This window comes from Bombina bombina, chromosome 2 (genome assembly GCF_027579735.1).
Source record: "Bombina bombina isolate aBomBom1 chromosome 2, aBomBom1.pri, whole genome shotgun sequence".
Lineage (NCBI taxonomy): Eukaryota > Metazoa > Chordata > Amphibia > Anura > Bombinatoridae > Bombina > Bombina bombina.
The window spans coordinates 1,237,395,509-1,237,410,053 of NC_069500.1; positions in this window are offsets into that span (position 1 = coordinate 1,237,395,509).

A 14,545-nucleotide genomic window follows, 5' to 3' on the forward strand; every position below is an offset into this window, starting at 1 on the left:
CACCACCGCAGGAGCGTTTTTTTCCATTTACCCTCTACGGCTACTAACAGTTTTGTTTTAACTACTTGAGGACGGTATTCAGATACACTGAAACGGTAAATTGGGAACATTTGTTTGCTATCTTTTTGCTCACGAAACTGACCCAACTGGGAAACATAGACTTTTTGTTAGAAACTGTACTTACGATATAAATTGTATCTAACAATATATCCACCTGTTTCTTATGTAATATTAAGTCCTATATGTTACAAATTATTGTTTATTGTATTTTTAACCCCGCCATTGGTGCCAGCACCTTCTAATATTTGCTTCTGTATTTTATTTAATTTACAATTAAATTTTTATTGTTTTTATTAGACTTGGTGTACAATTATATATAGTCTCCTCAGAGGTTTAGTATCCATTTAATTTGTATATAAGTCCAACTCTTTGCTACATCACACAAAAGTTCACTCTGAGAATACAGAGCACTGCCTCTACCACACCGGAACATTACAATAGACTAAACTCTAAGCTGTATTAGCGCTACCCTTATTCTGTCTTTTCTAGTTCCACTTTTTTGGGCCGGATATAGGAGATATTCCGACCTTAGGGTAAGCTTATTAGAGTGAGAGTGTTTAGCATCTTTAACATCATTTCCTTCTCTGGTACTGAAGATTTATGTTACACCTGTCAATTGTGTCTTTGGAAAATAAAGACTATTTCAAGAAAATCATTCATTTTATAACCCAAAAACTTTACCACACAGGAGGTAAAAACTATTACTGTTGTGTCTATTGTGCATACAAGTTAAAAAAAAATACAAGTAAAAAATAGAAACATAGAAACATAGATATTGGCGGCAGATAAGAGCCATAGGCCCAGCAAGTCTGCCAGATATTACCTAACAGTATAAACTTATCTAGTTTGTAGGATAGCCTTATGCTTGTCCCAGGCATTTTTAAAGTCCTTCACAGTATTTGTCCTTACTACCTCTTGAGGAAGTTTATTCCATAAATCGATCACTCTTTCTGTAAAGAAGTGCTTCCTCAAATAACTCTTGAATCTACTACCCTTCAGCTTGAGATCATGACCCCTTGTTCTTGAATTGTATTGTAAAATACCCACAGCTTCAGGTTTACTAAGCCCTTTTCTCTAGGCATATATAACAACCCATAAAAAAGGCCTAGAGACCCCAAGAGATTAAAAGCCCATCTTTAAAATAAAGCCCCATGTATAGGTTTTAATAGCCAGGTGATCTCTACAGTAATAGTGATCACCCAGCATGAATAAATGTGCATTTATTTGAGAAGAGGCTTATGGGAGCCCCTACGTGCACATCAAAGAGTTAAGAGTTTACAAAAAGACACACATACACACTATTGTTTACAACCTCATTTATTCAAATTTTAATAAAAATATGCCAATACATTTTCATTTCCGATAAAATTTTCGTTCGGAATATTCAGGGAAATGCGTTTCCCTGAATATTTGATGGTTGCACTTTTCAGCATTCGTTTAATTTAAAACTAAATGAATACTGAATTTTAGCTAGACATTTACATTTCTTTTCGTTAAAATTAATGCAAATGTTTCAAAGCAACAGGTTATATTGTCCCTGTTTCAAAGCTAAAGGTTACATTATCGCTCTCTGGTGAGGACACTTACCCGATCCTCTTCTTGCCAAGCTTAAAGGGACACTGAACCCATAAATTTTCTTTCGCAATTCCGATAGAGCATGCAATGTTAAGCAACTTTCCAATTTACTCCTATTATCAAATTTTCTTCATTCTCGTTATCTTTATTTGAAAAGCAAGACTGTAAGTTTCGATGCTGGCCCAATTTTTGTGGACAACCTGGGTTGTTTTGCTGATTGGTGGATAAATTTAACAACCAATAAACAAGTGCTGTCCAGGGTACTGAACAAAAAAATAGCTTAGATGCCTTCTTTTTCAAATAAAGATAGCAAGAGAATGAAGAAAAATTGATAATAGGAGTAAAATAGAAAGTTGCTTTAAATTACATGCTCTAACTGAATCAAAAAAGAAAAAAAATGGGTTCAGTCTCCCTTTAAGGCTCTTGGTTCTCACAAGGCCCTATATAGCTTCTTATCCAGAGAAACACATGAAATGTTTATTTTGGCTATTAATGTACTAATTTCCAGCCTAAAGCAAAAACATATAGAAAATAAAATTCAAAAGTGGAAAAGATTTTAGAGTATTAAAATAAGGGATTTTTTTAAATGTATTGAACATCACAAAAGAATGTTGGTTGAGGTAAATAATACTTTTTGGAGGAACAGTTTTTTTTAAAAAAAAAATACATTGGCCTCTATTTAACAAGGTCTAGCGGACCTGATCCGACAGTGCGGACCAGGTCCACCAGACCTCGCTGAATACGGAGAGCAATACGCTCTCCGTATTCAGCATTGCACCAGCAGCTCACAAGAGCTGCTGGTGCAACGCCACCCCCTGCAGACTCGCGGCCAATCGGCCACCAGCAGGGGGGTGTCAATCACCTGATCATACTCGATCGGGTTGATTTCCGGCGATATCTGTCTTTGTGACCGCTGCTTCATAACTGCTGTTTCTGGCGAGTCTTCAGACTCGCCAGAAATACGGGACGTCAAGCTCCTTTCGGAGCTTGATAGATAGGCCCCATAGGCTTAATCCCCTATCCCCATCATATATCATATATATCATATGTAGTTTTGAATAACACCCATTAAGACACCCATTAAGGTTGTGATTGTGAGCAGGTTTATTTTTTCTATTTGTGTTGTATATCTATTAATAGCTAGAACCCAACTACTTGCATGACCCTGGAAGGGTTAATTGGATGAGGTTTAAATGAGACCTCTGCTGTTCTCATTACAGAGTTTCTATATAAGCTTGTACTAAAGAACACTTTTTATAAAAGTTTGGAATAGTACATGTACTGTTTCCTGTTATTTATAAACTGGAGAATTTATGCATTTTCAGCTATTTTTCAATTGATTAAAAAAATATGTCTTGTACAATGTATGCGACTGTCTAAGCTTATTATTTATATCTTATCATTACCAGTAACAGATGAGTTTGTATAACATTGTAAGTGAAGGTATTTTTCTGTAATCGTAGTGTCCCTAATAGATTGCTACATATTTTGTTGTGTGATCTGCTGCTTAATTCACGCCTACACAACTCCTTCTATATCATGACTCAAAAGACTCATGAGCTAGTTGAATTTTTAATTAAATATATTTACAGCCATCTGGAAGTTGATTAAAAAGAAGATAATTGCAGGTGCTTTAATTCAAATTCACTTTCATTACAACAATATATTTAATTATTTAATTATTTTATGACAGAAGCTTCTGTAAACCATATAGTGCTGGATTACAAGTAGAGTGCAAAAGATATTAGCATAATGAGCTCTAACTGCGCTCCAGTGAGATAAATAGCGCTCTTATCCTTGCACTGGTATTAGAAGTTAAAAGTAAAATGGTAGTGCGAGAGAGAAAGACACAGATGTGATAACATCTGGAAGTCGGACAGCACAGCTGCACTAACTCTCTTTCTCCATAGACTTCTATGGGGCAGGCTACAAAAGCCTCTTCTGGCATTCGCTTGTATGCAACCCTAAATGTGTGCCTTAGGACAACTGCGCTAAAGCTGAAGGTTCATTGAGAAATACTTCAAATACTTTTGTTCTTCACTTTCAAGAAAAAAGTTATTTTTATATATATGTATATATATTCACACATATTTGAAGTTATTTAAGAATTTCTATTAAAAAAGACATAATAGCTGATATTTTATATGTCAAGGTGTTTGACTGGGAAGGGCTCGAAAGTCTAAAGTGTGTATATATATATATATATATATATATATATATATATATATATATATATATATATATATATATATATATATATACACACAGTTGCAAGAAAAAGTATGTGAACCCTTTGGAATGATATGGATTTCTGCACAAATTGGTCATAATATGTGATCTGATCATCATCTAAGTCACAACAATAGACAATCACAGTCTGCTTAAACTAATAGCACACAAAGAATGAAATGTTGCCATGTTTTTATTGAACACACCATGTAAACATTCACAGTGCAGGTGGAAAAAGTATGTGAACCCCTAGACTAATGACATCTCCAAGAGCTAATTGGAGTGAGATGTCAGCCAACTGGAGTCCAATCAATGAGATGAGGAGGTGTTGGTTACAGCTGCCCTGCCCTATAAAAAACACACACCAGTTCTGGGTTTGCTTTTCACAAGAAGCATTGCCTGATGTGAATAATGCCTTGTACAAAAGAGCTCTCAGAAGACCTACGATTAAGAATTGTTGACTTGCATAAAGGTGGAAAGGGTTATAAAAGTATCTCCTAAAGCCTTGCTGTTCATCAGTCCATGGTAAGACAAATTGTCTATAAATGGAGAAAGTTCAGCACTGCTGCTACTCTAGATGATGATCAGATCACATTTTATGACCAATTTGAGCAGAAATCCATATCATTCCAAAGGGTTCACATACTTTTTCTTGCAACTGTATATATATATATATATATATATATATATATATATATATATATATATATATATATATATATATATATATATATATATATATATATATATTTACATACACTTCCGAGTCCTTCAGAGTATATATATATATATATAAATATATAAATATATATATATATATATATATATACATACACACATGTAGTATATATTTATACAGTATATATATATATATATATATATATATATACACATATATACATATAAATATATAATATAAAATATAATATATACACTTCGCAGACAATACAAACCATATTCCTTTTAAAGCCTATATTTTACATTTAATATATACATATATTAGTGTAAAAACATGTTAAATATGTTATACATGTGTTTTGTTAAACTTTATTTCTGTTCTCAAGTCACGCTAACTTTTTTTGCAAAACACATAACTTTTAACTTGCAATAAGTGCGATGTTTCGCATATTCGTAATATCTACTGAAAGTGTAGGTTGTGCTAAATATTCTCTATTCTCTGGTAATTCTTCTTTACCATGAACTTGTAATACCAATTTGCAAACTAATCCTAATGTTGTCTGCTGATGTTGATAGTGCACCCTACGCTATAAATAGTGCTCCACTTGTAATATAGGCCATAATGGTTTCTGTATAAATAACATGCCTTCATTATAGATTTTTATGATGGACAGAATTTTTTGTAACATTTACAATCATATATTTTTCTCTTTGATAGATTTGTAGCACATCCCTAACAACTACTATTATAGATGACACATGGACAGTGTTTATACAAAAGAGACTCTGATGTTATTGTGGTGTGCAAATATGTACCAAACAAAATAAAAGCAATAGAAAAAGCCTTATGGTGCAGTATGTATCAAAAATGTAAGTACACTTCTTATCTGTCCCTATTTGAGAGATAAAGTCCTTAATTCTGAACTCTGTTCTTCTGAGACGATCATAGGTCCTGATTTTTAGAATTTCCCTTAATCTTGCCTGAACATGCCCACTGACCACCCAGACATTATTATTATAATTATTATCATATTCCACAACTGCCCAGAAATGCCCATGCCCCCCTCCCAACATGATCCTGCTCACAAAACAGTGACACCCACTCAACTACTTAAGTCTCTAATACTTAGCCACAAAGGTTGTGCGGTATGGTGTAAGGAAAAAAGAAAAAACACCCAGGGTGCTAATTATGCATACTAGTGTATTAGGCTCTCCCAGTAGAACCAGCATCTGGTACTCAGCCATCATTAGCTTGGAAACAGAAGCATTATACACAATGTCCTCATTGGATCCAGCTGCCGGGCATCTGCCACCAGTTTAGCTTAAAAACAGGGTCAATATCCAGAATGTGCTCCATATGGCACATTGACCATCACAAGGGAGCCATAAGTGTAATAAAAATATGTTTTATGGTTTTATGAAAAACATCAGCTTTTATTCCCCTGTAGCAGTGGAACATGTGCATTCGTTTAACTAATGTAAATGTTCCTTGAATGGTCAGTATTTGTTTTGTTTAAAACAAGAGGAATATCTAACAGCATGGGTGCCAAATATTAGAAATACAAAGAACTTGGAATATTTGGAACAAAAGATTCGGCTTAACCAAAAATTTAGCCCAAGCACACGTCTATTGATTATGCAGTTCTACTGTATTTATTGGTCCCTTAAAGGGACAGTCTAGTCATTATTCAGATAGAGAATGTAATTTTAAACAATTTTCCAATTTACTTCCTTCACCAATTTTGCTTTGTTCTCTTGGTATTCTTAGTTGACAGCTAAATCTAGGAGGTTCATATGCTAATTTCGAAGCCCTTGAAGGCCGTCTCCAAGCTCAGGGCATTTTGACAGTTTGTCACCACTAGAGGGTGTTAGTTCATGTGTTTCATATAGATAACACTGTGCTCATGCACGTGGAGTTACCTAGGAGAGCAACTGATTGGCTAAAATGCAAATCTGTCAAAAGAACTGAAATAAGGGGCAGTTTGCAGAGGTTTAGATACAAGGTAATCACAGAGGTAAAAACATGTATTATTATTACTGTGTTGGTTATGCAAAACTAGGGAATGGGTAATAAAGGGATTATCAATCTTTTAAAACAAAAAATATTGTGGTGTAGACTGTCCCTTTAAGCTAACTCTGTGGAACATCACCATGGGATTGGATACTCTGGACTCCTCCATTTCAAATTATTACTAGACATTGTGACTGGGTCATATATATGTCAACAGGAGAATGGAGCTCTCTGTGTTTCCAGAATGAGAACAGTTATATATCAGGTGCTCTCAGCTAGTGCAATTAGTCTCGCTAGCAAAAGGCTGCTCTGAGAGCACAGATTGTCTCTCTCCCATGAGGAAGAATCCCCAGACAGACTGCCCGTAAGCACGGAGACACAGAGAGAGACAAAGCAGGTTGTTTTTTGTAAAGTAGTTGTTTACTGGGGAGAGCTTAGATGCCCCAGTAAAGTAGTAGTGAATTCTTCAAAGTTTAGTTAACCTCCTGAGTTGTGACTGTGGGAAGGTGTTTGTTTTGATATGTTTTTATCATTGCAAGAAGCTAATTTTGTGAAGCCTGCTGTGTAACAAATGCATAGTTTGTTTTTGAATCATATAAACGTTTCTTCTTGTTAAAGCTAAAAGCTTGACCATCTTGTCGCAGCATGTTTTTTGGTAGTTCTGCTTTTGTGAGATATAGTTTGTTGATATTATTTTGCGCTGTATCTACATTCATCTGGTGTGTAACAAATCAACCATTTTTCACAGTCATAGTGGTAGACAAAGTGGTCCTTTTTATATATTTTTTTATAATGTCTAGATAGATGAAAGATAAACTGCATATTTGCATACTATATTCAATGTAAAACAAGTAAAAAGTGTAGTATTTTACCTATTTTTTTTTTAGCTTATTTTAATATGAACTTTGTTGAAACAAAGCTCTTTACATGTAAGCATTCTGTGATATGCTCAGGATAAATGCATTTTTAACAGTGTTTGCAACAATGTTTGTACAAGTGTCACACATGCTCAAGACACTTACCCCCTTCTGAGTCTACATTCTTATGGAAAGCCCCAGATTTTCAATAATAGGTACCATGTGAAAGATATAAATTTGATAACAAATTCAACTGGAAAATATTTAAAAATGTACTCTATCTGAATAAAAAAATAGCTTTTGGGACAAATGGATACAATTGGGATACTAAGGGTTTGGTTTTAAAAAACCCAGAGAAAGCATCAGCTTATTTTAGTTAGCATTAAATTGTAAGGTAAGTGGGGGGGCGGAGCCAGCTACTGGAGCATTAAGTCGCACTATTACAGAGCTCCTGAAGTTCAATTGTTTAAACGTTGGTTTGTGACGTTTTGGAAACCTGTGTATACTTTTCCTGCATTGCCCTTAAGATGGAGAGGTCTTCTATATACTTTGTATCTTTATTAGAGGGTCTGATTATGAAAGCGGACAGCCAGTTCTGCAGCTTGAGGTCTACCATAGCGGAGATGCATAACAAAGATGGCGTCCCTGTACTCCCCAGCTCTGAATTCCGCGTGGTGAGCCGAGCAGCAGACTCATTGCAAGCCCAACAGTCCCCTAAACTACCCCTGGAACAGCAACCTAGGCAGGACGCAACTAGCATTCTCACTGAAACGATGCAGCCAAGCACAGTTGTTCTGACACATATCGCTACCACAGCACCGAGAGCTGCACGCTCTACTCAGACTGAACCCGGCCAGGATCCCCAGCTCATTATCCCACCAGACCTACGGCTGAAATCGACTCCCTCATCTAACACTTTTGAGACCTCAGCTGATTCGGCCGGCTATTGCTGGCAACTAGCGGGACTCGTAAGTTTGACACTCAAGAGCTTTGGCGCTATGCAGGAGGGAACCTGGGCGACGGATTGGAATCTATTCCAGGGATTGAAGGCCCCATGTAGATCTCTCTCTCAGATGACTCATGCTATTAGCGCTAAGGCCTTCCCGGATCTTCAGGCACAGCAACGAGAGGGCACCATGTATTTACACCGGAGCACATGGCTTGCAGCCAGAAATAGAATTATACTGGTAGCCGGTATTGGCTAAAGGATTGCTATTGTGACGGTCCACAGCAGCCCAGCTTGTCGATTGGGATTCATGAGATAAGTTTCTTTTATCTATTTCCCACCTTATTCTAAAGATAACCCCCACACTGCACAAGATCTAGGATCCCTGAATCAGACTGAATCCTATCTCTCCAAATCTGGAAGCAGCCAAGAGAACTTTCTCCTGGCTATATATTTACAATAGTTTGCTATATCAATAAAGACCCCTCATAAGGACTAATGGTTCTTTGTCATAACTGCACAACTTTGATATCTTGACTAGTGTTTTGTTATACTATGCTACTCTGCTGTTTTTTTTTTTTTGCTTGTATTTCTAGTTTAAACAGGTATATTTTGTATGCTTTACTAACGCTACTACAATATCTGCTCAATTCATTGTCTTCACAAGGTAATATGGTAGTGATAAGATTTCTTTATTACATAATAAGTACATGTAGACTTAACCCTAGTATCTCTCGGGTGACTAGATCTCATAAGCACAATTGTAAAGCCCCTAAGGGTCTATTACCTAGACACTCCCTATGTTATCCATAATGAGTATGAAGCTTCTAGCAGCTGCACTGATAGTCTTTCAGGCCAGACATTATATATCACTGAATAGTATCATGGCTTTTATACAACTACCCTGTAGCTATTAACTTAGCCTTAATTGTTTTATAGTTTTTTGGGCATTCTGAAATACTCCTGGATATTCTCCCGTAGTGGTGAACGCTGAACTGCCTTGGATGCCTTGGATGACTAGTCCCATATAAATACCTCTATGGGTACTTGATCATTATTTCATATGAAACCCTTATTTGAAAGGGAGAACTTTGATACCCATAATAGTTTGTAGTGGGCCTGTGCTCGGTTTACTATGTATGGATTAATCCAACATATTATAATATCTCCTACTTGTCAATATATACTACTAAGGTAGAGATTTTTGTGGTATATGCAGTTAGCCTGTCAACTGAGGTTAGATCTATTAGATGGTTTGTTGTTTTACATCTAGATATGCAAGTCTCTTAACTGTTATGGTTTTCCTTTTATATATAGAGCATATTAAATCTGCATTATTTGATAGGCTATTCTGGTAACACAGTGGGCCACTCAGATTATCTCCTATTAGATAACAATAAGCCATTAATACTACCTAGCTCAATATTACATATACCTCTCCTACATATGCTGGTGGTTAATGCTGCCTCACTCCTTAAAGGCAACATTATATGTTGCAATGTAGTCCCATGAGATTTTACTAAGACCCTTCTCACTTAACTAACTATGGTCTTTTATCTGTTTGTTTTAATATGAAAATTGCTATATCTGGACATTGCCAAACTGAGCTAGCTAGCAGCGCAAAGTCTACTGTTGATGATACATATGCTATGGTTATGTTTTATTCAAAGATTTAGTATATCTGCCTACCCATTGTGGGTGAGGAAACAAGAACGCTTTATTTACTACAAGAGAAAAAGAAAAAAAAAAAAAATGACTACGCACTATGCCTACTCAGAGTGAAAGATATTTTCTAAAAGCATATCTGTATATGTCCTTATTAGTCTAGAAGCGTTGCGATTATTACAGCTGTGGGTCTACTTCTATCTATCATAATGTATACCCCAAGTGTTTAATTCCCATTTCCTCCCTAGATTACCCTCCAATATTACAGTTTGCAAAGGGCTAACTCACTCTATAACAGCTATCTCTACCCCGGATTTCCCCTAACACTTAAAATCTTTTTTTGTATGTTGGTACCCCTAGATGCCAGATACCATATCTTCTAAGATGACTTTTAGATCTGCCCCTAGCTCTTAAGCAACTTGTTTAGAGGCCCCTCCGCATTCTTTCTGTTGCTGGCTCCGCCCTCCCTCATCCACATCTCCCCATATTTGACTAGCGGTGCTAACCCGCTGAATATCCTCCCCCCCCCCCTCACATGTTGACACTCAGTAAAAAGATATTTATCTGTCCACCAGTTTTCTTCTATTTTCAGAGGCCATATGGCTTGAGAGTTGGTTTCTAACTGGTCAGTCATATATGCTGTCTATCATAAAATCGAGGTTTCATTAGCCTACTTTTGTATATGATATAACTTTTTGTAATAACTTATTCAATTTCAATTGTATTTTTCAGCCATGTTGTTATCAGGCGATTTCTGTTATATATTTGTTATGTAAAACCTCAATAAAAAAAATTTAAAAAAAAAAAAAAATTGTAAGGTAAGTGCCTCTCATTCACATTAGGTTCACAGTTTCCAAAGTAAAAATTGCCTTTAAAACAATCCCTGAAAGGACTCATAATACTGACATGGTATCTTATATATATATTTTTAGTAGACAACCCAAAGTATTGATCTAGGCCCATTTTGGTATATTTTATGCCACCATTTCACCACCAAATGCAATCAAATAAAAAAAACTTTTTCACAAACTTGGTTCTCTGGGATATCCTTTGTTCAGAAATAGCAGACATATGGCTTTGCCATTGTTTTTTAGTAATTAGAAGGCAGCTAATTGCAGATGCTCACCACATTTTTATTATTCCCAGCAGTGAAGGAGTTAATCAGGTAGCTTGTAAGGTTAATTTTAGTTTTAGTGAAGAGATTACCCTCTCACCTGATATTTCCCACCCCCTGATCAGCAGCTTTCTCAAACAGCTTTCTTCCCTCCCCCACTGCCCAATGGTCAACCCCATCTTAAGTACTAGCAGACAGTCTGCCAGTATACAGTTCTACACTTTTTTTTATTATTATTATTGTCCTTAGTGTCCGATTACCCCCTTACCTTCCCACCTCCCTTATTCCTCCCAAAAAGTTCTATATCCCTCTCCCTTCTAACCAATTCCCTCCATCTTAGTTACTGGCAACTCTCTGCTAGTACCCAGTGTTCTATTATTTTGAATTTATTTTTTAAAAAAACAAAACTTTTTTTCTGTAGTGTAGCTGCCCAACTCCTTCCCCCTTCCCCATCCAAGATCATTTCTCTACCCTCTAATCCCCCCTCCATCATACTATCCTTCTCTAGGCTTAACAACCAGCGTAGTACAGGGGTTAAAGGACCATTCAGCTAATCACAGACTTATACAGTTGTATGCAAAAGTTTAGGCACCCCTAACAATGTCCATGATTTTCATTTATAAATAATTGGGTGTTTGGATCAGCAATTTCATTTTGATCTATCAAATAACTGAAGGACACAGTAATATTTCAGTAGTGAAATGAGGTTTATTGGAATAACAGAAAATGTGTATTTAAGGTGGCCAATTGCAAGTTGTTATTCTCTTTGATTCTCCTCTGAAGAGTGGCAACATGGGGGCCTCAAAACAACTCTCAAATGACCTGAAAACAAAGATTGTTCAACATTATGGTTTAGGGGAAGGCAACAAAAAGCTATCGCAGAGATTTAAGCTCTCAGTGTCCACTGTGAGGATCATAGTAAAGAAATGGAAGACCACAGGCACAGTTCTTGTTAAGGCCAGAAGTAAAATATTGGAGAGGCAAAGGATGGTGAGAACGGTCAAAAACAGCCCACATACCACCTCCAAAGAACTACAACATCATCTTGCTGCAGATCGTGTCACTGTGCATCATTCAACAATTCAGCGTATGGGAGAGTGATGCGGAAGAAGCCTTTTCTGCACACACGCCACAAACAGAGTCGCTTGAGGTATGCAAATGCACATTTGGACAAGCCAGCTCCATTTTGGAAGAAGGTGCTGTGGACTTATGAAACAAAGATTGAGTTATTTGGTGATAACAAGGGGCGGAAAATGAACACAGCGTTCCAAGACAAACACTTGCTAGCCACAGTAATATTTGGTGGATGTTCCATCATGCTGTGGGGCTGTGTGGCCAGTGCCGGTACTGGGAATTTTGTTAAAGTTGAGGGTCACATGGATTACACTCAATATCAGCAGATACATGAGAATAATGTTGAGGAATCAGTCACAAAGTTGAAGTTATGCTGGAGCTGGATATTTCAACAAGACAACGACCCAAAACACTGCTCAAAATCTACTCTGGCATTTATGCAGCTGAACAAGTACAGTGTTCTGGAATGGCAATCCCAGTCCCCAGACCTGAATATCATTGAAAATGTGTGGGGTGATTTGAAGCGGGCTGTCCATGCTCGGCAACCATCAAACCTAACTGAACTGGAGATGTTTTGCATGAAGGAATGGTCCAAAATACCTTCATCCAGAATCATTACAAGGCTATAGGAAGCGTCTAGAGGCTGTTATTTCTGCTAAAGAAGGCTCTACTAAATATGGATGCGATATTTCTGTTGGGGTGCCCACATGTATTCACCTGTCTAATTTCGTTTTGATGCATATTGCACATTTTCTGTTAATCCAATAAACCTCATTTCAATACTGAAATATTACTGTGTCCTTCAGTTATTTGATAGATCAAAATGAAATTGCTGATCCAAGAACCCAATTATTTATAAATGAAAATCATGGAAATTGTTAGGGGTGCCTAAACTTTTGCATACAACTGTACATATACACTGTGAACTTGTGCACATGCTCAGTAGGAGCTGGGGCCTCGGGAATTGTGCATATCAGAAAACATGGCAAAATGTAATAATAGAAATAAATTGGAAATCTCTTAAAACTGCATGCTTTATCTGAATCATGAACATTTCATTTTGACTTTAGTGTGCCTTTAAGTTTGGAAACCAATAAAATATTATGTTGATTTTTTTTTAAAAAATTATTATTTAAAAGTATTAAAAAACATATAAAAAACAGAACCATATTCCAAGCTCCCGCACAAATGTTAATTGAACTAGAAGTAAGCTTTTTGTGTTTTTTTGGGTTGTGCTCATATTACAAGTTGAAAGTAAACTGTTTTTGCTCTCGTGCTAACCCGACAAGCACAAAAAGACGAAGTTAGAATATCGCGCGCATGTTCATGTATTCCCCCGTAGAAATGAAGAGAAAAAAAGTGGAAAAAAACACCACACTCTCGCGCAAACCCGATCATATATTCTCATGTGTGCGCACCCAACATGAAAATATGAATATTTCACATTCCAAAGTTCTTCAAATAACAGAATGTGTTCTTTTTATTCATAATTTTTTTTTTTTACCAAAATGCCATTGGATATATGTAAAAATATGTATCATACAGATATGTATAGCAATATATATTTAAAAATATATAGAAAATGATCTGCTATGTGCAGGAATGTGGAATATTTACATGTATATGTATGTATCTGTATGTTAAAGCCCATTGGCTGCCTTTTTTTTCTAACATTTGAGACCTCATATGTTTGAACCTTTGTAACTTTTGTGTACATTTTTTTTTTTTATATAATTCTACTAGATATTGTTATTATAAGTGTAAGTATACTTTGTAATGTATTCTTGATATGTTTTGTGACAATTTTATGTTTCGCAAAACAGTTAACCTGAGCTCTAAAGTCCCGGTAATCATTCTAGCGTAAATCGTGATTGTTCTCAAGCAGACGCGATTACTTTCAACTCCTAATACTAGCGGTAATCCCATGGGGGCTGATTTAACTGGGGCAAAAATTTGGCCCCTGTTTCCGCTTGAGCCTTCAGGCTTCTTAACTCGTCTGCCTCCTCTGAGGCTGCGGACAGCAATCAACCCGATCAGATACGATCGGGTTGATTGACACTCCCTGCAAGCGGCCGAATCTGCAGGAGGCAGCATTGCACAAGCATTCGGCTACAAACCTGCAGGGGGCGGCATTGCACAAGCAGCTCACGAGAACTGCTTGTGCAATGTTAAATGCCGACAGCGTATGTAAATCATGTCTGCCCGCCATTTGATAATTCGGCCCCATAGTCTGTAGTCATTGCCACAGCTTCCAAGAGAGAGCTATCTAGTTTGATTTTAGTTGGTTTTAACTCCTTATGCCCCTACACATAATGCACATAAATACATTTATCTCT